Source organism: Tiliqua scincoides, chromosome 1 (genome assembly GCF_035046505.1).
Source record: "Tiliqua scincoides isolate rTilSci1 chromosome 1, rTilSci1.hap2, whole genome shotgun sequence".
In the NCBI taxonomy this organism is placed as follows: Eukaryota; Metazoa; Chordata; class Lepidosauria; order Squamata; family Scincidae; genus Tiliqua; species Tiliqua scincoides.
This window is the reverse complement of record NC_089821.1, coordinates 175,598,724-175,624,372: the sequence shown is the minus strand read 5'-3', so window position 1 is coordinate 175,624,372 and position 25,649 is coordinate 175,598,724. Positions and strand designations below refer to the sequence as shown.

The 25,649-nt window shown below is 42.2% G+C and overlaps 1 protein-coding gene and 1 pseudogene across 1 annotated transcript in view; one reads left to right on the top strand and one right to left on the bottom strand.

The window, feature by feature from the left end:
* The window catches only part of ADGRB3 (adhesion G protein-coupled receptor B3), a 564,982-nt gene that overhangs the window by 468,107 nt on the left and 71,226 nt on the right, over positions 1–25,649 (bottom strand). The window lies entirely within an intron of this gene.
* LOC136637187 (5S ribosomal RNA) lies at positions 17,741–17,858 on the top strand (annotated as a pseudogene).

The following is a 25,649-nucleotide window of genomic DNA, read 5'->3' as shown; positions in this document are numbered from 1 at the left end:
CAAGTTCCCATCTCTGAAAATCAGTAAACACATGCCAATCTGAGTAGGAGGGTCAGCTACTTAATATATGAAGAATGGCTTGAATTCAGAAGAGAACATGGCTGTAAGGAAAAGTATTTCCAACAGCCTTTTGGGCTTCTGAGCCAGCACAGAGCTTGGGGGGGGGGGGTGACGGTGACAAGTCTAAACTGACTAAATGAATTTCTAATGACAAATTAGAATCTTTTATCATATTAATCCAGGAGGTAGAGGTTTACATGTAAATATCGCCAAACCTAATTTATCTAATGATCCAATCCTATGGGCTCACTGCACTACCTGAATTCGCATTCTGGCAGTGAAGCATACTTTATGGGGCTCATAAAATGTGACCCACCTTTCTAAGTAGCTAGAAAGAAAAGCCCCAGTACCAGTCAGTTGGTGAGAGGGGTAGATGGTGGCGGGGGAGGGGGAGGGCAGAACAGGACAGAACGAGGAATGCGCCCTGGAAAGGGGATGGTATTGGCAGTAGCAACTCTGCTAATATCCTATCACCCTTCCTGGCCTTGAACCAGCTTCCTGGGTTCACTTAGATTTGTACCAGCAAAATTGCTAGTGTGGCCATTGTGGAAGCAGAGGCTTACCCCGGGCAAGGGAACAAATGTTTCCTTACCTGGAGGAGACTTCAAGGACTGTCCCCCTGACACCTAATACAGTGCATTCTCAGGTGGTGCAGCTGCATCGGCAAGGTGGATGGGTTAGACAGGATTGTGCTGTAATTGTAGCTGCTAAGTCTATATGGCAGGCAAAACAAACTTATCAGTACAGCCATGTTTTATTCAAAGAAATGCAGTTGTACTGACTTTCTGCAAGATTTCCTTCCGTAAAAGAAGTTTAAATGGGTTACTATATATCCTATTAGCTTACTAGCCCAAGGGCCTAAGTTTGACTTAATTTGATCTCAGTATATAGCTCTTTAATCTAACGTATATGAGTTAGTCACAGAGAAAAGAAGATAACTTCTATTTGATTAGAAATTTTCACACACACACACACACACACAGAGCAGATTCAATAGTGAGCTGAACTTTCAATATTGTGGGAAGAGGAAGCTTTATTTTGTAGGATAAATTTTTCATTGTCATGCTGTATAATGTTTTTGCAGTTTTGTTCTTCTCCCATTCTTTCCAATTACCTTTGCTAATTCAACCAAGGCACTTTAGTTAACACAGTCATTAGATATCCAATCTAACACTCTCTGAAATCAATGATGAGTATTCCCATTAGTTCAGTCTTAGTATCCAATCCTATCTCTCCCCCCCCACTGGTGTAGCCACATAGAAAACAGGTGCACTGTAGCCAGTGGGGGGGGGGGAGATAGGATTGGGTTCTAAGGCTGAACAAATGCGAATACTCATCATTGATTTCAGAGAGTGTTAGATGGGGCATCTAATGACAGTATCTAATCGGGAGGCTTCAAAAGGGAAAAGAGATTTAAATCCCCTTCTTCGCAAATCTGATGAAAGAAAAGGGTGTGGAGGCCGCTGCTCAAGGGAATAGGATGCAGCACATGCTTTCATTACAGTACCTACCACCTCCAGCAGTCTCCCCACCCTGTCACAGCTCCTCTCAGCCCCTACCAGTGTTTTACCTGCTTCGGCAGGTACAGGCAGCTCCAGCATCGTCTTGGAGTGCTGCCATCCCAAGACCTATGCAGAAGCTCTCCTAAAATGGGCACCGACAGAGCACTGCCGTTTTGCAACACTGGAAGTGCCTTCCTCTGTTGCATAGATCTCTGTGCACCAGTCCAATTCTCAATAGGATTGGGCCAAGACAAGGCAAAAGGCTGATCAATTGGAGTACATCATACTAAATACGCACACTGTAATATTTGTTGCTGCAAACATTATAAACTAAGCAAATGAAGATTGGAATTTACAAAAAAAAATTAAAGTACTTAAACTGTGCAACTCTTACAATGATCACTAAAATGGCTATTGTGCTAGGTTTCCATTCTCTGGTGGTTCCTAGAACTGTTCCCTCTACACGTTCCCTTTGCGGATGCAAATCTTTGGTTCCTACTGGTAATCACTATCATTGCTTAAAAAAACTTTGCTTTTTGATACTGTAGTTAACAATGTACAAACTTCCCCCTAAATTTTCTATTAATGAAAGACTTCAAATACCTAGGTGTGCAAGTACTGAAACCGCAGCCCTTGTTGGTACAGGGAATGTTCCCTCTTGCCCTTGCAGCATCACCTACTGGGCTCTTCCTGGTTTTATTTCAGTTATAGTTTAGTTTAGGAGTAGACCAGCAGGACCCCTTTTAACATCAGGATGGCCTGCAACTGGCTGACGTTAAGGTGTCCATTATCAAATTCCTTCAGATTGCATTTGGAATGCACTCTTTTAGTATATGTACAGTAGTAGCAGTAGGTGGGGGAAAAAATCTAGCTCACTGAAGCTAAATTTTTAACCTTTGGCTAAAAATTTGACTGGCTATGTCAATCATTATCTTACAGGAAGAAGTGTCTGTGAAGCAATTGACATTTGGGAGGTAATGTGAAGATCAGGATTAACAAGGGAGTGATGTCATTGCTTTGTCCATACCAGACCCATCTTAGTAGCCTGACCTGGAAAGTTAAAAATTTAGCTTGAGTTTTTTCCTCCTTTGGCTTGAATACCTTGCTGTCATGTTCTTCAAAAAGCTGTGGCTTTTATATTCCCAGCATCTTGCATCCACCTTGACATCCCCAATTGCTTCTACAAGATCTCAGTTTACACCATCTGACATAAAGTCATAAAGGTCAGTTTTTAGTACCATAGATGAGTAAGATGTCTACAACATACAGTAGACATCTTAGACCATAGAGATGTTCTTACTGAGTAGACCAGGGGTGCCCAAACCCCGGCCCTGGGGCCACTTGTGGCCCTCAAGGCCTCTCAATGTGGCTCTCAGGGAGCCCCCAATCTCCAATGAGCCTCTAGCCTTCTGGAGATTTGTTGCAGCTCTCACTGGCCCGACGCAACTGCTCTCAGCATGAGGGCGACTATTTGACCTCTTGCATGAGCTGTGGGATGAGAGCTCCCTCCACTGCTTGCTGTTTCACATCTGTGATGCAGCAGCGGCAGCAAAGGAAAGGCCAGCCTTGCTTTGTGCAAGGCCTTTTACAGGCCTTGAGCTATTGCAAGACCTTCATTCATTCATATAAGTTCATCTTTAATATATTCATTTAAGTAAACTTATGTAAATTTATTCAAATTTTAAATGTAAATTAATTCTTCCCCCCCCCGGCCCCCGACACAGTGTCAGGGAGATGATGTGGCCCTCCTGCCATAAACTTTGGACACCCCTGGAGTATACCATAGAGATATTCTTATTGAGAAATTTACAGATGTACATTTTTGCATACTTTTTCACACAAAAAAGAAGTGTAAATGGGACAGCAGTAGGAAAAGTAACCCAGATTCATCCTGACATAGCATGTGCCTGAAAGCATACTGTACTTACTTGGATCAGCAGTGAGAGGACAGTTTCCTAATCCTAAACAATGCACACACATGGATTTTAGTGCTTTAGAAATTAGACAGCAATAGGAAATGAGCAAACTCAGCTATATACTGAATTTTAAAATGACTTACACTTCACACAAGGAAAAACAAACTTAATATATACTGGAATTACACAGGAACAGCACTTAAGAAATCATAAAATATGCTCTTCTTCATCCATAATCAGATTTTTATCCTTAATCAGATATATCATAAGGTTTATACAAAATGTGAAGAAATTAAATAAGCAGAAACCATACGTGCTTACAACAGACAAAACCTATTTTTAAAAATTCTGCTGGAAACACCAGCTTTTCTATAATTTCCTACAATGTGATAAATAAGATAAATTAACAGGTCTGTATTGCCATATATTAACAGCTAGTGTTAGATGACACTTTCTGAAACTGTGGAATTCATTTTGCTGATGTTCATTTATGAAAATTTAACAATAAAAACTCCACAGTTTGCATTTGTGCAAATGAAAGAGTATATTATTCTAGAGAACAAATTAATCTGATTCTATTACCTTACAAAAAAAAAAAAGTAGTGCAAAACTATGGGAAAAGTGATGTACACAGGAAGAAGTTCAAAATGCATCAGGGAAAAAAACTAGAAAATCTTTACGTAACAAGATTATAGTTTAAATGTGGGAAGTTAGTGGAAGCATTTTATATAAGAAAGTATACAGTCAAGAGACTATAGTGTACACCACACATTGTTCCTTAAATAGTTGTATTGCTGTTTTATGAAGTCATGTTTCTTTTTGAACAGATCGGTTTAATGTCTGACAGTGAAGGTCAAACAAGTTTGTTTCTGAAGAGTATGATGACCTCTGTCATCTGCAATTTAGCACTGGGAACTCACATAAAGACACCATTCCCTTCAGGTATTATTGAGCTACTGTCCGAACATGTCATTCCTCACAACAGAAGTCAAAACTGATGTTCCAACTGTTTTGGCACTTCTAGAATGAGATGACAGTGTGCTAACTTTGAAACTCAAACCACCTTCTTAAGGAAGCCAAAAGGAACCATTGATTTCTGCCCTTTTTTCTTCCCTTTTTTATTAAGAAAATCAATGTTATTTCCCCGAATTAAAAGTGTAAACATTTTCCACAACATTTCCTTAGGTTTACAGAGTTATGGGAGGTGAAAGTCAACCTAGCCATTTTTAGCAGTCTCTCAAAGCTACTAAAGTTGTGAGATAGGGTGATTTTGATTCTATATGCTGATATCTAAATTAATATGAAACAGTGAACACTAACCGTTTTCCTTTAGGAGAGATGTCATTTGTGATATAGAGTCACTGATAGAGAACCCATACATATGACTAAACTAGCTTGGTGATCCATACAATCCTGCAAGAGTTCAGAAATGTTTTTACCACACATCAGGTATGGATGTGCAGCAAAATGTGTGATGAACTGACTGGGCCATAACTATCCAGCAGAACCTTCATCATGTTGCTTGGAAGTAATGAACTAGGATTATTTTAAATAGAAGGCTAAGTGTCACTTTTTAGAATTTAAAAGGCACTATAAATCACTAGAGTTCCTTTGATTTCCATGGGGCTACACCAAATTTCCCTCAGCTGATTCGTTACATCAAGCTCAGAAACTGTAATCTTATTAATTCAACAGAGTGTTTATTTACTGCAGTACAAAAAGTGACTGGCTGTCAGCAAAAGCGATCAATAGGTGATAGGAGGAAACAATTTGGCCCATGTCAATAACTGTAAACATGTGATCAAAGAAAATTCATTCACATTCCTAGATGAATAGTAATTACAGCGACCTAATTAGAGTGTATGACCTAGCAGGATCATCTTCCCAAACAGCAGAAAGATTTTTTGCAAGGCTCTTGCATTGTCACAATTGTGGTATCTGTGTATGATCTGTATCAATCCTATTTTTGAGCTTTTCAGGTTGTGTGTGGACAGAACATTAGAGCAGCTCCTGGGACAAGCTCATCTCAGGGCTAAATGGGATAGATCACTATGTAGAAGTGCAAGAAAATGAGAGTTTGATCACCCACAACCCAAAGCAGATGAAAATTTCAGATAGCTACAGGAAGCACAAGGATATGCTGAGATGAAAAGTGCTTTGGTAGTAATTCAGCTGATCGTTGAGATTTCATTAACTAGAGTACTGAGGAGGAAGAAGCTGCTTTCTAGCCAGACTTCCAGAGGAAAATAAACTGAGCGATGGTCTTACATATATGGGGGCCTGAAAGCAACTAATGGGCAAAAGCATACTACATATTCCATTGTTACAAGGCACTCATCTTTGCAACACAAGTAGTTGGAAAGGAGTAGGATGAGAAGATACAGGAAGCAGTAGTTGGGAACAGCACCCACCAACTCTGAGAGTTACAGCCCAATTCCACCTTTTTCCCCAATATTGCATGCAGCTATGCCAAAACAGGCTGCACTCCATGTTATTTGGGGGAGAGACGATCCAAAGGCTTGGGAGGGGAAAGGGAAAATATTTTCCCTTACCCCCCAGTAAGCCTCTTGACTGCCAATGGGTTCCTCAATCCTGCACCAGATCTTTAGATGCGGCAAGTCCAAGAACACAAAGGGGGCATGTCAGCTGGCACTGGAGGGGATTAGTATCCAATGCAAGTGCCAGTGGGGCATGTGCTGCATCCTGCAGTTAGGGGGGTAGTCATGGAGGCCTACTCAAGGTAGGGCAATGTTTGTTCCCTGACCTCGGAGTTGCATTGCCCTTATGTCAGTGCTGGAAAATTGGTTAGGATTTAGGCTTTAGGGTTAGGGCAGGAGGTCTGGTCTAGAGGGTAGAGCCTCCATTAGCCTGAAGATAACATCAGAAGGTCGCCAGTTCGAGGATGCCGGCAGCTCCCTGAATGGCTGAGAATGGCAAGACACTGAAGCAGCTGACAAGCCCAGCTGAGTGATTCCACCTGCTCTTGCTGTGAGCAAGAAGCGTCTTGGCTGCCCTCCAAGTGAGAGATGGAGCTGCTTGTCAGCCTGCGTGGGAGAACTGGAGACCAGCAATGAGACCAAACCAGGAAGATCCATTCTGAAATGTTGTTGGTTCTTGAAAGAGAGAACCTCTATGACTGTAAAAATCCCTTTGAGGGATTTAGAAATGCCTGCCTATGTAAACCGCCTTGAATAAAGTCAGAGGAGTAATCCAATGACCAGAAAGGTGGTATATAAATACCTAGTTATTATTGTTAATAATAATAATAATAATAATAATAATAATAATATTGCGGCATAAGGGGGGTTGGAAAACAGTAGCTCTTTGGCTAGTGGATCTGCTTACCATGGACTGTATAGGACCTCAGGGACACAGCTGCAAGACTACAGCTGCTGCAGAAGCAAGTTTTGGTGTACACAGGACACTTTCCATTCTAGTGTGAGCCTAAATATGATGATGGTCATTTTCTGAATGATTTTCTGTATTTGAAAGATTTTAGAGACTTAGGAGTGTTTGGCATTACTGTATCTAGCTGCCGATGCCACATAGGTGGGTAGACCTGGGCTCCAAAGACTTTTCCAGCTGTCTCCATCCTCCCCCACCCTGTTTCACCCCTCCCTGCCCCCATTCTGCTTACCTGTCACCACCATTCCTGCTGTGTTTCACTCCACCCCCTTTGCAAAAGGGCCCAAAAGAAACTTTGTACCCCCTGATAAAATTCCTCTCAGAGGCCCTGTCCAGATCTCATGTATTTGGCTTTACTTAAGAACAGTCACCCACTGCATTTGGCTGAGTGCATTGGGAAGTAGATTTAGGTGAGACATTAGGAAGAATCCCTAACTGCAACAACTGTCTAGCATTGGAAAAGTCTGTCTCATACAATAGTGTGCTCTCCTTTTTTGAAGGTTTGCCAAACAGAGGCTGAATGGCATGTATAGCGGTTGATTGCACTGAGCAGGGACTGGAGAACATCTAACTCTCCTTCCAACTCTAATATTCTCATATTCTATTGTTATTTACATCCCATTTCGGCCTGTCTTCACAGGTAACCACAGTTTCTCCTCAATGCTTTAATTAATTCAGTGTCACCAAAGTGACAGTTTTAACTATTACTGATCATCTCTGTACTTTATAGAACAGTGTTTCTCAAATGGTGGGTTGGGACCCACTAGGTGGGCCATAAGCCAATTTCAAGTGGGTCCCCATTCATTTCAATATTTTATTGTAAATTATTAGACTTGATACTACCATGGTATGTGACTGCATTTGGGGAGATGTTACAGATCTGTACTTGAACAGGCTACTATGTATATGCTTTTAACCATGACAGTCAATGGAACTTGTCCTTGGGTAGGTGTGGGTAGGATTACAGCCTAGGACTGTTAAAAATTTTCCTGCTTGATGATGTCACTTCCGGTCACAACATCACTTCCGGTGGGTCCTGACAGATTCTCATTCTCAAAGTGGGTCCTGGTGCTAAAAGTGTGAGAATCACTGCTATAGAATAATAGTTACTGATTTCACTTGCTCAGTTCCCTTTACTCACTCCACCCCACCTATTATTTCCTGCTTCTTTATTCTCAGGTGTGTCTATCTGCTGAAGATTTCACTTTATGCATCTGCTGAAGTGAATCAAAGTCCATAAAAACTTAAGTTGAAATAAATTGGTTAATCCAGAAGCTGAGCTGGAGGGGCAGCGCAGTAAGTACAGCACACTCCGCAATGCCCTGTGTAAGCTCCCCTCTCCCTCAGCGTTACAGCCATTCAGGGCAGTGACGGCAATGTGCCATTGCTTCCCTGACTGACTCCGACACCAAAGGGGAGGGGTGCTTACACGGTGCTTTGTGGAGCATGCTGTACTTACCGTGGCTCCCCCCTCTAGATCCAATTCTGGATTAGTCTTTAAGATACTACTAGACTCTTGGTTGTTTTTCTATCAACTTAGAGTAATGCAACTAATCTGATTTCTCCAGGAAATCCTAGGAACGGATAGTCCAGTATATGGAGTAAGAATCAGTGACAGAATTCTCAAAAACCTCACACACAGGCACACAGTTCTTTGTGAGAAGTCATTATAGTCAAACCTAGTGGTGTTGTTTTTAATCCATTTTATCTTTGTACTGTGGATGTAGCCAGAAAATGTTGGCTTTTATACTCTGAAAAAAATATCAAAATCGAGTGGATTTGAGACAAGAAGTGTTCTACACATGCAGATTTTATTACAGTATATAATTGTTATTATTTCTGAACTGTGCAGTGCATACATGGAACATGAAGCTGTAAAGTACTTTTGCAGTGACCGAAGTGGGGTTAGGCAGGCACATGGACATGTGGACATGTTCCGGCCTCCCCACGCCAACGCAGGCCCTGGGAGCCAGGTAGGTTGCGTCGGCTGACCTCAGCTGATGCAGCGGTCTGGGGGGGAAGGGTGGGTAGCAGGTGTTCCCAGGAACGGGCAGGGAGCAGGAGGCAAGGCCAGGATCCAGCAGTTATGCCGGATCCTAACCCCGTTTCCGGGCAGCCCAAGGCAGTCCTGGACTGCTCGGATTTGCGCTACCGTTTGAGATGACGCAGATCTGAGTAGTCCATTGGGGCTGCTGAGGCTTTACTCTGGGTAAGGGGAAGCGATTCCCTTTGCCCCAGGCTGAGCCACTTGTAGCCCCATTCCTGCCTTGGATGCAGTGCAGGCCCGCAGGCCTGCCTGCTCCGGGGCAGGTTTGGATTGTGCCCAAACTCACCCATATTATTGGAACAGTGTGGAAAGCAGTCATGTATCTGGTGCATTGATTCTATTCAGTTATTGTATGCATTGTGTTTAAATGGGTTTCCTTTTGAAAAAAAAAATGCTGTGAACTGCAGCTGTAACAAAATATACCACAATTTGTAAAATGTTGTCAGATATAATAAAATCTTAGGTAAGATTTTTGACAGTATATTCCCTCTTCTTAACTATTCCCCATCTCCGCATCATGTACATTTTTAATACACTTGTAAAACAAAGCCCAATAATTAAATAGCAATAAATAATGAATAGCTTTACCAGCATAACTATACATATCAAGAATGCTCTTATTAAAATTACATACTGTTCTGCCCAGAGTGCAAAAGAGCATAACTAATGCATTATGGATATTATCATGCATTTTTGAAAACATTTATAAACTATGCAGATGCACTAATATGGTGTTCAATTTATATCAAATATTATACTATAATATGTTTCTCAAAATGCTCAGCTTATATATGTAGTACATTATGTTTCTAAGATTATTGCTAAACACATATCATTCAACTTCGTTGAATTGTTGTTAAACAAGCTTAAAATTTGTTTGTTTTAGAAGGAGTTACAACAGCATTCTTCTGATTTATCAGATTCATTATTTTATTCAAATGCTACAGCTACATTCTTAAGCACAGAGTCAGTGTTCATGCTATGGAAATATGTCCCACAATAAATTACAGAAGCATAAATAAATACCTAAAGTGTACTTTAGCATGCAGAGACATTATATGTATGAACAAAACAGAGAAAATAAAGGCCCAATCCTATCCTTGGGAGACACCAGTGAATCTCCACGTACACACTGCCGCAATGACAACCCTGCTAGTGTAGAAACCTGTCAGCTGGTGGATGCCGCAGACACTGGCACAACATAGACAAGGACTGAGTCACTTAGTGAGCCATGAAATCACTTTACTAATTTCAGGAGCAGAGCTAGCTTCCAAATGGGAACCAATTGGAGATACTGATTTCCCTTGTTCTCAGAGTCCTTTATGGATTAGTTAAAGCAGCACCAGCCCATACATGAAGCAAACAAGTTCCTTCACATCAGACAGTTGATTGGGTCAGAGGAGGAGATCAATGTCCACCACCTCCCCCTTACTCTGCCCCACTTGTCCAATTTGACCTACTATAATTGCCCATGCAATCCTAATAACCAAAAAATCAGAAAATAGCTGAATGAAATGTATGGTTTCCCTTCTCTGTCCTCTCCTTCCAAAAGTGGGAACAGAAGAACACACAGTGGTTTGTGTGTAAATGACAGGATAGATTCCCCTCTCTTCCCATAGTCAAAAAGGAAAGGGAAAGAATGAGTGTTGTGTAATTCTAACCATTTTTATGCTCAGCTGTCTAGATCACAAGACTCTGAGAAAAGTTTGTGCCTGAGAACCTGCACCACACATACCTGGTCCCTCTATAAGCCCAAAATTGAACTGCAGGAGGCTAAAAGGGGAGCCATCCAGGTACCATTTAGAATTCTCCTTCAGTGCTTTTGTGTCATGTTGCTGTGCTCTGTTACACGGAGATGCTGTTCTAAATAGAAAGGTAGCTGAATTTCAGTGGTGCATGAAATAATCCATCTCTGCAGTTTGTAAAACACTTAGAGCTCCTTTGGGATAGAAAGCACTTTAAAATGTAAGACATTGTTATTTCTTATGTGTTTAATTTGTCATCTCACTTTCTCATGATTAGAACTACTGCCCTAAAAAAAATAATTTCTTCAGTGAAGCTATGGCTGTTAATTCTTTTGAATGGAATTTTTTTTTATTTTTTTTCCTCCCATGCAACCAGTTGCCCTCAGCCCTGCTCACTCTTAATGTATATTAGATGCCTAAAGGCAATATACAGTAACGAAAGGACATTCTGGGCTTGAAATGGGTTTTAGTTTTACATTTCGTTTATCTAAAATGAACGTTCAGTCAGAATGACAAGTGCATCCAGGAATGTTTTATTCTGCTCTTAGATTAATTTCTATATTTTTCTCTTTCAGCTTTCACAAATGTCTGAATTAGTCACAGGAAGTTTTTGATGCCATTTTCATTGTACAGTTGACTTAATTCAACCTTGGGACAGCGCCTGTACTAAAGCCATCCACACAATACATTAATCTTACTGGAGGAGGATGCAGCTGAAAACCAAACTTGAAAACACATGTTTTTCTGAACAAAATTAACCCCAGATGCTTTTATCCTTGCAAAGGGAAAGAGCTAAGGCCTCCAGAAGATCCCGTTGCAACACTGCAAGATGAGTATAAATATATCAGCAGCACAACCCTAGAATTACATAGAATTAAGTTCCATTGAGTTCATTTTACTTGCCTGAGTGTGTATAGGATTGCTAGCCTAAAGCCCCAGTCCTATCCTATTGCAATGGCAGATCTTGTGTTCTGCCATCAGAAGTCCCAGACCAGCAGTGTGAAAACCGCTTTGCCGTCATGCACTTCAGCACTACTGGCACAAATGACAGGGGACCCCATGTATGCAACAGTGGCTTCTGGATGCTGGAGCAGGTAAGGTGGTTTGGGGTGGTTTGGGGAAGGATTAGGGCCAGGAGTGAGCTGGGCAGGGGCAGCAAGGGCAGAAGGGGGAGGATCTTGGTGGTAGTGGTGCATGCCAAGATCCTATACCCCTTTTCCCGGTCTGTTCCCTGACTCTGCCTGGGCTTACACCAGTTAAATAGGTGCTGTAGGTCCAGGGATTGTGATTGGAGGAGGCCAGGCAACCTATGGGTAAGTAACAAAAATTTTTACTTACTCTTCCAGGCTGTCTGGTTGCCTTCCCACCATAGCATGCAGTGCATGGTCTCTCACTGCATGCTGTGAGCTGGCAGGGGATAGGATAGAGCTGCCTGTCACAGATGTCTTTTGAAACAGAGATTTACTTTAATATGTCTTTACTGGTGCTGGGAAAAATATGGCCTTTGTTCTACATGAAACAGTTAAACAAGTGCCTGTAGAATATCTGAAATTGTTTCATTACAGTAGGGAGTTGTCACTAAGGTCCAATGGGTCTTAGAAGCTGGAGAACTTGCTAGAGCACATTCTAGTAAACATGACCTACTAATAGGCATATCTCTTTAGAACTCAATAGTTTGACTGCTGTAAATCCAAAAGTGAATATCCCAGCACTCGATTTGCTTTGTAGATAGTAGACATAGAGACAGTTCTATGCCCCTGGTGGACCAATCTTTTGAATCATCCATTCGGTAACCAATTTTAAAGTGGCATTTTTTGCTATCTATTCCCCTCCCCCCAATGCAATGGTGCAAAAAAGTTGCAAAAACTGCATTCTTCAGGGGAGCAGTTGTGGAGGTCTCCTCTGGAACACTCAATCAGGTGCAGATCTGAGTTGCCCCATGAGCAGGCTGGGGCTTTAAACAGGATATGGGCATGAACCTCACCCTGTCAAGGAGACCTTCAAACAGTTTGCTCTTAGGATACAGCTTAGCTGCACTGGCCCTGCTACATTGGCGCAGGTTAAAATTGGGCTGTCCAACCTTGTTACTGAAAAGCAATTAGAGTAACAATATTTATTGATGAAAGCTACAATCCTGTATCCAGCTACATCCACAAACATCTGGTCAGTACCAACAGGTCTTTTACAGTCATTTCTATGAGTCAACCACATGTACAAAGAGAAGACATAGCCAGCAGCATTTATTTGGGCAAAAGCTTATTGTTTTCAAACAGCACAATTCTAACTTGCGCTGGAACAGACAGGCCAACTGGCCTGCACTGTATCCAGTGCAGATTTGGGGAGGACAGTGGGTCAGCCAGGGGCAAGCAGAAACTTTTCCCCTTACCCCGGGGAGAGCCAAAGTGGCCCCAATGGGTCTGCTCAGATCTGCGCCACCTCAGGAGGTGGCGCAGATCTGAGCAGAGTGGAGCGGTCTGGAGCTGCTCCATGCCACCTGGGCAATGGGGCTAGGATCTGGCATAACCGCTGGGTCCCGGCCCTGCCTCCCGCTCCCTGCCTGCCTCCCCCACCCTCACCCTCCCCCGCACGCCTCCCTCCCGCCTCCTCTCCACCCTTGCCACACATGCTCCAGACCCCTGCATCGGTCAAGCTCAGCCAATGCAATCTTACCGTGCCAGGCATGGATCTGGCACAGGGAGGCCAGCGCAATTCCTTAAGATGGCCTCCTTGACTCTTAAAGTCAATGCACACGTGCTTTATGGCACATTTGCGACACCCCCGGATCGGCGCAAGTGACTTGCACTAGCCTAACACGTGGGTTAGGATTGCGCCCTCAGAGACATATTTTTTTGTTTAATCAATGTTGCAGTTTGTCATGTGGAAGATCAACTTTATGCTGCCCTTAATGCAAGGATTGCTCACCTGCAACATCTGAAATCATAAACAGTGACATAAAGAGAAGTATTTTAGTTAAACTGTGTGCATACAGACTTAAGCAAGATGCTTAATGTCACTTAAAGTTGGTTTTTGGTAGTATAATTATCTTTAATTCTGTCCATTGCACTCCTGTGATACTTTATGAATTACTTATCTTCCATTAATAAGGATTAACATGGAGTATTAACCTCCTATACATTCCTAATTAGTTTTTAATGAACTTTAGTTTCCTGGTAAGAAAAAGACCTAGCTGACTAACTACCACAAATTTAATCTCCATTACTGACAATCCTTGGGGATGTATGTCCTTGAACTTTTTGCGTTAAACTGGCAACAATAAAAAAGGACTGAAATAAATGAAAGTGCACCTCTACTTATGTCATCAATTTTGATTATATAATGAATTCTTAACAATATATATGCATATATAATAATAACTCATCTTCAGTACACTAATGCAAAATGTGATACTCAGAGTCAGACAGAGGCTCCAAATCCAGTTAAAATAGGTTCAGCTGAAAGCAACAAACCCCTGGTTGTTCCATAAACTTATAGCCCAATCCAATAACTTCCCTGACGCCGATGCAGCTGTGCCACTGGGGCACACACTGCATCCTGCAGGGAAATTTTGAGTACCAGAGGTCTCCTCAAGGTAGGGGAATATTTGTTCCCTTGCCTGGGGATAAGCCTTTCCTGCCCCAATGTGTTTACTCGGACCTGTGCCAGATATTTTGCTGGCACACGTCTGAATGGACCTGGGTAGGTAGATCGAAAGAGGATAGGATATCAGCGGAGCTCCTGCTACAGTAAACTGTCTCCTTCTTGCCTTCGGTAAACTCCCAACCCCACTCTGGTCTCTGCTGCGATCCTCCTTGCCTCCACCCTGCTCGGCCCATCCACTGCCTGCCCCCTGTGCTGACTTACTGGTGCTGCGGCTCGGCCACTGTTCGCAGCAATGGCCATGCTGTGCTCTATGGTGCATTGTGTTTTGCAACAGAAGTAAAGCAGGCTGCATTGCTAGCATGCACATTTCAGTGATGCAACAGGACTGTTAGTCATGACTACTTTCAGCCGGGATAGAGCTCAGAAGTTTCAAGAAGGTATATATCCATCTGCGTAGGCTATTTCACATGGTGGCAAATGCACGCTTGTTACAGTGAAGGGTTGTAGCTAATTCCAGTTCCCCGGTAAATGTACCCATACCTGAATGGTGGTAAAAATTAGGACACAATGGTCCTAATCCAAGAATATTAATCTCATTTTAAATGCTATTGAAATGAACAAGACTTGAGTTAGTTGCTACTAACTTGCTCCATTGATTTCAAAGATACTGAAATGTGATTAAATCCCTCTGGATTGGGGTCATTATGTTTTTAGGAGCAAACATAAAATGTATAAAGCAGCCCTTACAAGGCAGATATATGGTAATTGTAATGGCTTATAAATTGATGACATTCTATAGCTTTGTTGAACTAATCTTAGCATTTACGTAGCTGTTTCCATGTCATGTTCACAACATGATTTAAAATATGTAAATAATATCCTGTCATCGTTTGAGACGGCTTTGATTATTATTGTAATTAAATGTGCACAATTAACTTATCTGCATGTTTAATATTGTGCTATGTATTCCCAAGCAAACTACAGCACATCCCTATATATGTTTACTCAAAAGTAAGTTCCTCAGTGAACAGTGGAGCTTACCCTCTATTAAGTGTGTCTAGGATTGCACCCCTAGAGTACCTGCTTTGTTCTAGGGCAATTTAGGGCCCAGTCCTGAACCCTCCCACCACCAGCTCCGGTGTTGGGTGCCATAAATTTGCCATAAAGCACGTTTACCTCACTGGGAGAGTAAGCAGTGGTGCTGGACCCGCATTAGTCAGACACTGGCAGGAGGAGGACATGCCACTGCCAGGGGTAAGTGAAACTGCCAGGCGGCGGTGTGGCCTCTGGATGCAGGGGGAGGGCAGAATAAGGACAGGGGGAGGAACTGGGACAGGAGGGGGTGGGACAGGCAGAGCCCTGCTCCGCCAGATCCTGAATTTCAAGTTGGGCTGGAAGGCAAAATAAACAGTGCAGATGCAAGGAGACGCATTGCTGGTGCTATCCTTTGATGTATTCACTCAAGTAGTAGATTGGGTTGATTGCTTGGAATGTTATCTTTTCACAAAAGCATTAAAATGTATGGTGATTGATTAGATGCAGTCTTGAGCTTCCTCTAAATTTTAGACCATGAAGGATTTGCTAATTCAGACTTTTGTACAGCTGAGAAAAATCAGCCAACTGATATAAATTTCCCTTACATCATTCTAAATCCTTTACTTGGAAGGTCCCTTTGGTTTCCCTGAAATTTACTTCCATGAAAACCTCTTAAGAACACAAACTTTGTTCAATGTAGACAGCACTTCATTACGGGTGACTGCCTTGCAATATGTATAACTGATGGCCTGATCCTATTCGAGCCTTATGCCTCCCAGAACAAGTATTCCAGCGGCATAAAGAACTTTTCGGCTGTGGTAAAACATGCCACAACATTCCACGTTGCCTAACCACTGCTGCATGCAGCCATGATGCCCACTGGTGGTGGCAAGTTTGTGCAGGGATGAAGGAGGTGGGGAGGAGGAGTGGGGAGGAGATGGGGCAGCTGGGAGGGCATTGGATTGTGAGACTTGGATTGTGAAAGGAGCAGTATTGGCAGCAGCAGCACATGCCAATATCCTAACACCCTTCCCATCCTTAATCCCCCAACCCGGATCCAGGCAGACTGGTGCCAGCTATAGAGTAGGTGCCATGTTTGTGCTGCTGCATTGCTGTGCAGGGAGCTGTGTGGGAAGGGGCTGGACTGCATTCACTTGCAAGCATCAATAAATTAAGTGAAAGGCATGAGTACAAATACTTAAATATGTAGTGTACTCTTGATCAATTACAAGAAATATGTGGATCATTCTAAAATGATCACTTTAAAATATTAAACAAAATAGTTCATTCTTTTTCTAAAGAGGAGGGCCTGCATTCAAAATTCATTACATTTTAGCTCAAAACAATAAAATTCATGCAGATACAGCCACACATTTTCTGCCCAGTCTCAAGAATTCCAGGACTCTATTTATGAGCATGTCTACAACACGTAAGATGGAGTAACTGGTGGGCTGCTTTCTCATACAAAGACATGCTTGGTGTTGTCACTTGAGCTTCACATTTGGTTAACAGGTTTTAATCTTGACAGAAGCAGAGATATAAAAGAATGGGTGATTTTAAAATACATGGTGATTTTGCATCTCATTTTTAAGCACAAGGTTTCACACCATAGTTACTAGGGAGAAATGGGGCAATTTCGTGTTGATACATAATAAAGAATTCTAAGCGTTTGCTGATACTTCTGAACAAACTTTTGCCAGGTTGAGTGAGTCAATGCAAAGTGAATTGCAATCAGTGTGATAAAGGGCAATGTTGATGTTGTGTGGGTTCTTTTTATTCAGTTTTTGATAAAAGAAACGAATGCAGTTGCAAATGCATATTACAGATAAGCTCCTAGAGAATAAATGCATACTGCATTTTCACAGTGGCTTATTACTAACAAACAATCTGCTGAATGAACATTATATATGTATGGTGTTGTATGAAATGCATGCTTCAAGGTCATGTTTCTGTGAATGTAAAGTTTCTACAGATTACTGATTCCTGTCCCTATTACATATACTTTAACATCTCAACACACACTCCTACTACTTATATACAATCCGACTATTCTTTCACACTCATATGCATCTCCAGCCACCCTTTCAATCACTTTATACATTCATAAACTCCTTATCTGGCTCTGTCACTCAAACCAGCCAAAACCATACTCACCAAATCCTTATTGTCTAGTACAGAAACTAAACTCCATCATTTCTGAAACAAAATTACACATCATTTCAAAATCTGACAGTTATTCAAGTTTCAAAACTTGGATTTTATGTCAAAATCCAAATGCCGCCTCTTTTAAGTTTGTTAAATGAAAATTCTGTTATGCTCCCTCCCAAATACCAATTACTATTGCATGTCTACTACCAGATACACTACCGTCAAATATTGATTGCTACATGTCTGATGGTGTCATATACCAACTACAACTGCAGGTCAAACCTTGCTAAATATGTTACCCTGCACATACCCAATCTCATCTGATCTTGGAAGCTAAGCAGGGTCCAGCCTGGTTAGTACTTGGATGGGAGACCGCCTGAGAATATCGGGTGCTGTAGGCTCATACCATAGTCTTTCGAGACTGAAGGCTGCCAACCATTCATCTCCACATGTGACTTGCGGTCAAATACCAACTGTTATTGCATGTGCTACTGTCAAATAATGGAGTGTGGCTGAATGTTCACAGTTTTACAGTCAAATACTGAATGTCACTGCATGGCAGCTGTCAAATATAGTTGAATTCTGATGGCTACATTTCAGGTACTTCAAAATTTTGATTGCTGCTGCATGCCATCTGCAAAACCGTTTGCATGCCAAGTGCAGATGCTAAGCTGAATAGCAAATATTCACTGACTATTCACATACACAGATGACATCTGATGAATATTCTCCATTAAAATTAGCCAAGAACAGGGTGATTATGTAAATTTATTTCAGCTCTATCATATGTCACATTTCTGTTACATACAGTACTATATATCAAAATTAATAAGATGCATAACTAATTAAGGGCACAATCCTAACCCACTTTCCAGCACTGACATAAGGGCAATGTAGCTCCGAGGTAAGGGAACAAACATTCCCTTACTTTGAGGAGGCTTCCATGAGTGGCACCCAACTGCAGGATGCAGCACACATCCCACTGGCACTGTGCTGGAAAGTTCATTAGGATTTGGGTCTAAAATTAAGCAAACACATACACCACCTCTTGTCGCATGAAAGCCCCAAAAGGACCTGTGATCTTCTTAGTTCTATTCTGTAGGTACTCCTGGTCTCTGACTATAAAATGGGTAGCATCCATGGGCAGGAGGTCTGGTCTGGAGGGTAGAGCCTCCATTAGCCTGAAGATAACATCAGAAGGTCGCCAGTTCGAGGACACCAGCAGCTCCCTGAACAGCTGAAAATGGCGAGAACTTGAAGCAGCTGACAAAGCCGAGCTGAATGATTCCACCTGCTCTTGGTGTGAGCAAGAAGCGTCTTGGCTGCCCTCCATGTATGTGAGAGATGGAACTGTTTGTCAGCCTGCGTGGGAGAACTGGAGACCAGAAGTGAAATGTTGTTGGTTCTTGAAAGAGAGAACCTCTATGATTGTAAAAATCCCTTTGAGGGATTTAGAAATGCCTATGTAAACTGCCTTGAATAAAGTCAGAGGAGTAATCCGATGACCAGAGCGGCAGTATATAAATACCTAGTTGTTATCATCATCATCCCAACTCAAAAATTGATTCAGTTTTGGTATCTTGGAATCTAGTAATTAGAGAGGATGCAGGAGGCTTATAATCTTTTTTTTAATGCTGAATTAAATTGTCACCAAAAGATGAAAATGAAGGAGAATTTGTAGTTTTTAACAACATGTATAATTATAATACTAGTGCAATTAAGATACTAGAACAGGGGTGCCCAAACCCTGGCCCTGGGGCCACTTGCGGCCCTCGAGGCCCCTCAATGCGGCCCTCAGGGAGCCCCCAGTCTCCAATGAGCCTCTGGCCCTCCAGAGATTTGTTGGAGCCCACACTGGCCCGAGCAACTGCTCTCAGCATGAGGGAGACTGTTTGACTCTTGTGTGAGCTGTGGGATGAGGACTCCCTTTACTGCTTGTTGTTTCACGTCTGTGATGCAGCAGCGGCAGCAAAGGAAAGGCCAGCCTTGCCTTGTGCAAGGCCTTTTATAGGCATTGAGCTATTGCAAGACCTTCATTCATTCAAATGAGTTCATCTTTAATATACTCATTTATGTAAACTTATGTAAATTTATTCAAATTTTAAATGTAAATTAATTCTTTTTTTCCCCCGGCCCCCGACACAGTGTCTGAGAGATGATGTGGCCCTCCTGCCAAAAACTTTGGACACCCCTGTACTAGAAGAACAACCTAAATCTCCCATAGTGAAAACTTTTTCATGCTTGTAGTGCCACAGGGACATCTGAATGTGTCAGTGCTCATTAAAAGGAGAAGGCATTGTGCACAGTTGAGCTACTGACCATTAAGAGATATCTGAAATAAGTCTGTTAACTCTGCAATTCTGCAGTCAGGCAGCTCTTTTACTGCAGTCAAACATGTTGAATTACTGTTTGGTTTGATATTATATCCAACATGATTATTTTTATTACCCACAACCCGCAGCTCTATATGTACATTTTAATACATTTTTAATATTCTTGCACAATCCTCAATAGGCACCACTGCAGAATCTTAACTATCCTATTTTTTGTCAAGCTTGCAGCAGCAGTGAAATTATTATTTCCGCAAAAGACTACGCTAACTCACTGTAGTGATTAAAGTGCAATGATTTATTGCATTTTTACTATACTATTTTTCCCCTGACTGTTGCAGCTAAATTAGCCAAATTCACATTATTACAAAATCATATCATGATGCAGTCATTTTAAACTACTTTCATTCAGCACTAAAGTATTTCACTAATATGAATATAACAGTGCCAATAAAATTTAAATATTGAGAACTGTGAGTTTTGCCAAGTGGTAGAATAATGTCTGAACACAATATGCTGCCAGTTCTTACTTTTCACTGGCTACTCTACAACCTTTTCAGGTTTTTAGAGTCCATCATAAAATGTATCTAATGTTTTCTGGCACTAATCACTTCTTCAGACTTAAATATATACTCTTACCACAATTGCAACTGGGAAAAAAAACACTTTAATGATTAAATGCTTTTAAAGTTAACTAAAAGCCCAATCTTGAGCTTGGCGCAGTGGCTGCGTATTGTCACAAACGTGCCGTAAGGTGCATCTGCTAGTCCTACCGCTGGGCTACTGCCTGTGCTAACCCAGCACTGGCCGGCGCTGGGCTAGTGCCGGGCAGGTGCCCAGCTTCCGCTGCTTGGCGGTCTCAAGGCCGCCAAGCCATGGCACGGTAAGTGAGGGCGGGGAGGGGGAGGAGGCATTCCAGGGAGGGGGGAGGCAGGCGGAGGGTGGAGAGAGGGCAAGGAGGAGGCGTGATGGGGTGGGGGGGCAAAGAGGAGAACGGGCAGGAGGCGTGCCAGGGGGAGGCTGAGAGGCGGGTCTGTTGGAGCTCTGCTCCACTGGATCCTGTCCATTCGTGTAGGGCTCGGCGCCCTACACGAACAGCTTTACCATTGCGGGCTGCTTCCCTTACCTGGGGAAGGGGACGAAAAGTCCCCTTCTCCCGAGGCACCGCCCATGGCAGGCTGAGGTGCACAGGATGCAGCGGTAGCCGTTCTCGGTGCCGCTGCAGCTGCGTGCCCTGGATAGCTCAGGATTGGGCTACCTGGCTGCAATCCTAACCACATTTTCCTGAGTGTAAGTCCCATTAAACAAAATAGGACTTACTTCTGAGTAGACCTAGTTAGGATTGTGCCCTAAAGACTTATCTAGAGCCACAGCAGATTTCAAAATTTTGTAGTAAAAGCACCAATGATGACCGCACACTAATGAAACTATTGATTTATTAATCTTATACATTAAAATCAATAGCATAATGCCATTGATTGAAATAGCCTGGGTATATTTTCAATGTCAATATAAATTTTATAAGATATATTTCATATACCAATATCTTTTTTTTCTGACAAAATCTGCATTTTTCAAATAAAAATATACCCAAACAAGTAACACGAGAGAGGACTCAATATCTGACTCCCTTTCCCCACTTCAAACCACACAACAAATGAATGAAAACTACAAGCAGAAAACAGGCAATAGGCTACTACACCATGCAGAAAGAAGGCTGGATAAAGAAGGCATTTAAAAAATTAGAGCTTGGGAAATAAAGGGGAACTGCAGCAATTGAGAAACCTAAATAACAGAGAGAATCATTGGCCCAAAAGGAAAACAAAATGGTGTCATAAAAATGGGAAGGTGTCAGGGGTGTCCCGCCATTTACAAAAGATCTTTAGCAAAATATATAAATAAATATTTTAAAAAACCCTGCATTTCATTAATCCAGAGGTCTAGTAAGGACAAACATGGGGCTTTGGGCCCAGTCCTATCCAATTTTCCAGTGCCAGTGCAGCCGTGCCAATAGGGTATGCACTGCATCCTGTGGTGGGGGGGGGCAGTCACAGGGGCCTCCTCAAGGTATGGGAACATTTGTTCCTTTACCTTGGGGCTGCATTTTGGCTGCACCGGTGCTGGAAAGTTGGATAGGTTTGGGCCCTTCCACTGTTAGACGATCCTTTGGTCACCATAGCCATGATATGAATCTACAGACCCTTAAGGTTAGGCCCAAAAAATAGGTATAAATTCCAGGATTGAAATATTAAAATTAAAGTTAAGTGAAGAAGATAAAGGGCACAATCCTAACCAGGTCTACTCAGAAGTAAGTCCTATTTTGTTCAATGGGGCTTCCTCTCAGGAAAGTGTGGTTAGGATTGCAGCCAAAGTAAAATTAATCCTAGCTCCAACCTTCTGCCTAAAATTTAATGGCACTCCCAAAGCATGTGACTCAGTTTGGCAACAGGCTCATGACAATAGCAACAGGTATAATTATCACTAAGTTCAAGATGGTATCATTAGCAGAGAATCAATACTATGTATCTCTAGTACGCAGAGAGAATATGTCATACACCAGTTTAGGCATGATCCATTGCTCACATGGTGTTCACCTCTATAGTGCATATTAATTAGAGAGTACAGCCTGAGAGAGGAGACAGAAGCCATATCCCTGTTGCTGGAAAGAACAGGGTGGAAGTTCACTTCTAGTAAAAGTCTCATTGGATACAGCCTCAAGGGGTCATGCCCTCAATTTTGTTTTGTTTTGTTTTCAGAGTACTGAAATATCATAGCCAATGAGAATAGACCACCCAAGGTAAACCAACACTATAAAACAGCTTAGGTATATACAGAACTTTTGTATATCTATTTTGGCCAAGCATCTTTTGAGATCCCTGGCATTCTATAAATAGCTCCTCAGCAGAGTAACCCAGATAGATAAAATCTTAACTGCTGCTATGGCTGCAAAATCATCACGATAACACTGTAATTGCAGTGGATAATTTGACAACATTATTTATAAGGAATAAAATCACAACAGGAATGCACTGTCAAAGTTATCAGTCTGCCAAGCTCATCACATCACTACAGCCCCCCATAAGTGAAGAATTTCAGAATAACTTTAGGAGGTGAGTTGATATTCAAGGCTGAACAGAACAGTCAGCCAAGCAAAAAAGAGCTTTTTAAAAATTATTTCCTGGTTAAACTGATATTCCTTCAGCTAAGGGGAGACTCCTTCCTTTGTTAGCAACTTTAAATTTAGAATGAATAGAATTATTCATGATCTCCTTAGACTGTTGTTAATTTTATTCGTATCATATTATATTACAAATTATAACACCCCCCCTATTCCTCCCCAACCTCATCCCGTTTCTCTCACCACTTGCCCCAATGCCCACCCCCACCATCAACTCACTTGCACCAGCAGACAGTGGCCTTTCCACTGGCCCGTACACATAGCCACCAACCATTGTGCAGGTAGCCCCATGTACTGACTGGAGGAACATCACTCATTGGCATCCTCTAATTTTCACTAGTGTAACATACAATCCACTGGCAGAATGAGAGGGTAGTATTAGGCTGTCAAACAGTTTTGCCATACACTGGTATATGACAATATAAATCAACTAAAATAAATTTGAGGAATAATTTCCTCAAATTCAGATTTATAAATGCCGATGCCTGATTCAGAGAGGTCTTATGTAATGAAGTACATTTTTTGATATGACAGGTAAGCTGCAACAAAGTACAGAACTGACGTGTGGCTGACCGGGATTTGAACCATCAGCCAGTTCTCAATGCATGATCCAATTTAATTCTTTAGCCTATCGGGAGCAGTACAACTTTTTTAGGCTTATAATTTACTTTGGCTGAAAGCTAAAATATCACCCTTGTATGATATGGATTAGAGAGCCAGACTTTAAGAGGTCTATCCTGAAAATCCAATAAATGACAAAGAACTGAACCAGTTTCTTACCTTTATTTCTTCTATTTTAACAGTCCTGAAAACCTCCAAGACTAACGACGTATGTGTACTTAGAATATTAAATCCCACTAATTTCTATATGATGGGTAGCCCGATCCTATTGGCATTCTGTGAGCGTTCCATCACTGCTGAAGTCCATACGACAGTCGTAAATATCATTCCAGCAGCATGCAGAGGAGCATGCTGTCAGAGTGCCAGCAGAAGGACCAGAGTCTTCCCGCACATGCCGGAAAAGCTACCCATAAGGTAAGATGGTAGGGAAGAGGGGGCAGGGCAGGGATGGGCAGAATGGGATGGCAAAGGAGTAAGAGAAGGGTAGATTTAGTCCACAAAAGGGTGGGTTCAGCAGCAGTGGCCAAATGCTAGCCCTTTCCCGACCTGATCCCACAGTGTGGGTCCACGCAGGCCTGTGCCAGTGAATTTGCTAGCACAGGTCATAGTAGACACCTCTGCACTGCAGAGACTTACACCCAAGTAAGGAAACAAATGTTCCCTTACCTGGTGGAGTGTTCCATGACTGTACTGCTTTTGTGCCTTTTTGTGCTGCTACACTGGCAAGGGGGGTGGACTGGATTGGGCTCTCTCCCCTTAGTAAGCATGCTTAGGACAATGACATTTAGAGCACAGTCATATGCATATTTACTCAAAAGTAAGTCTTACTGAGTTCAATGAGACTAATGGCCCAATGCTATCCTGGGCTAGTCTGTGGGGTGCAGCAGCACATTCACAGTCTTTGCTGCATCCCATGGATGGCTGGTGCCCAAGTACTTGTGGAGAGGTAAGTGATTCCACTGTACCCTGGTCCTCAAAACATTAATGCTCTTTCGCTGTCATACAACTGGTAGGTCTAAGGGACCACGTCAGGCCTTGACTGGGGGCTCTGCATTGTGCAGGTGCTACCTCCACTGAGAACCATTCCCGACCCACCACTGGCTCAGCCAACTCCCCATCCTGATCTACCCCTACTGCAAAATTACCTGGTGTGGTGAAAGTTCTATGGACCACTGTTATCCATGTGTGGCCTCCTAACCTTTGTGCTGGCAGCTGTTCTGCAGCTTTTGCCACAACAGTGGCCTGTGGGATGCAATGGCAGATTGTGAGATATGCCAGCATATCCTGCCCATAGGATTTGGCTGTTACCCCCCAAGGAAAGTTTGCATTGGATTTCAGTCTTACATGGAAATACCTTCCATTGAAACCAACATGACTTTCTTCTAAATAAATTTGGTCTGTAGCTTCCTCAAAACCAAAATTAGACAGAATGCTGCCTATCAATTACATTTGTAATTTACAAAGTACCAAAGATGCAAAACTAGAACACGAGACATAATGTGTTATTTACATATTTGAATCTGTAAGGTCTGTATGACTTTTCTGTCAATTTGATTCTCTCTCAACAATTTGACAGGGCCTGTTGAAAACAACAACAGAAGAACCAGCAGAAGTGCTTCCAGCCTTTTTGTGGTTTTACAGCTTTTTAATGTACATTCAAACCTTCTTTATGTGCAGTCACCAAGTTTCATTCCAGTCTTCTTATTGATGCCTGCAGAGTTGTGCAAATCTAAAAGGCTTTAATCAGGGAAAAGATATCATTTCACATGTTTTGTCTATTGCCTTCTCTTTCGCAGGTGTGCTGTTAAGCAAACTACTCAAGATGAGTGGAAAACAGGAAGTCATCTGTCATGTGTATGTGTCTTTTTTGAGCTACAAGGTCAAATGACAAAAAGGTGGTAAATGGATTCCAGCCTAAAACCAAATTCAGCCTCCTGTCCCAGTCTGACATTTGCATTTGACCAATTTTAAACAATTGAGTCCTCCTCCTTATGGCTTCCAGACTGCCTATTAGTCAAAGCAGTATAAATTTGCGCTGCATGTGGCTAATATGCCACCTGCA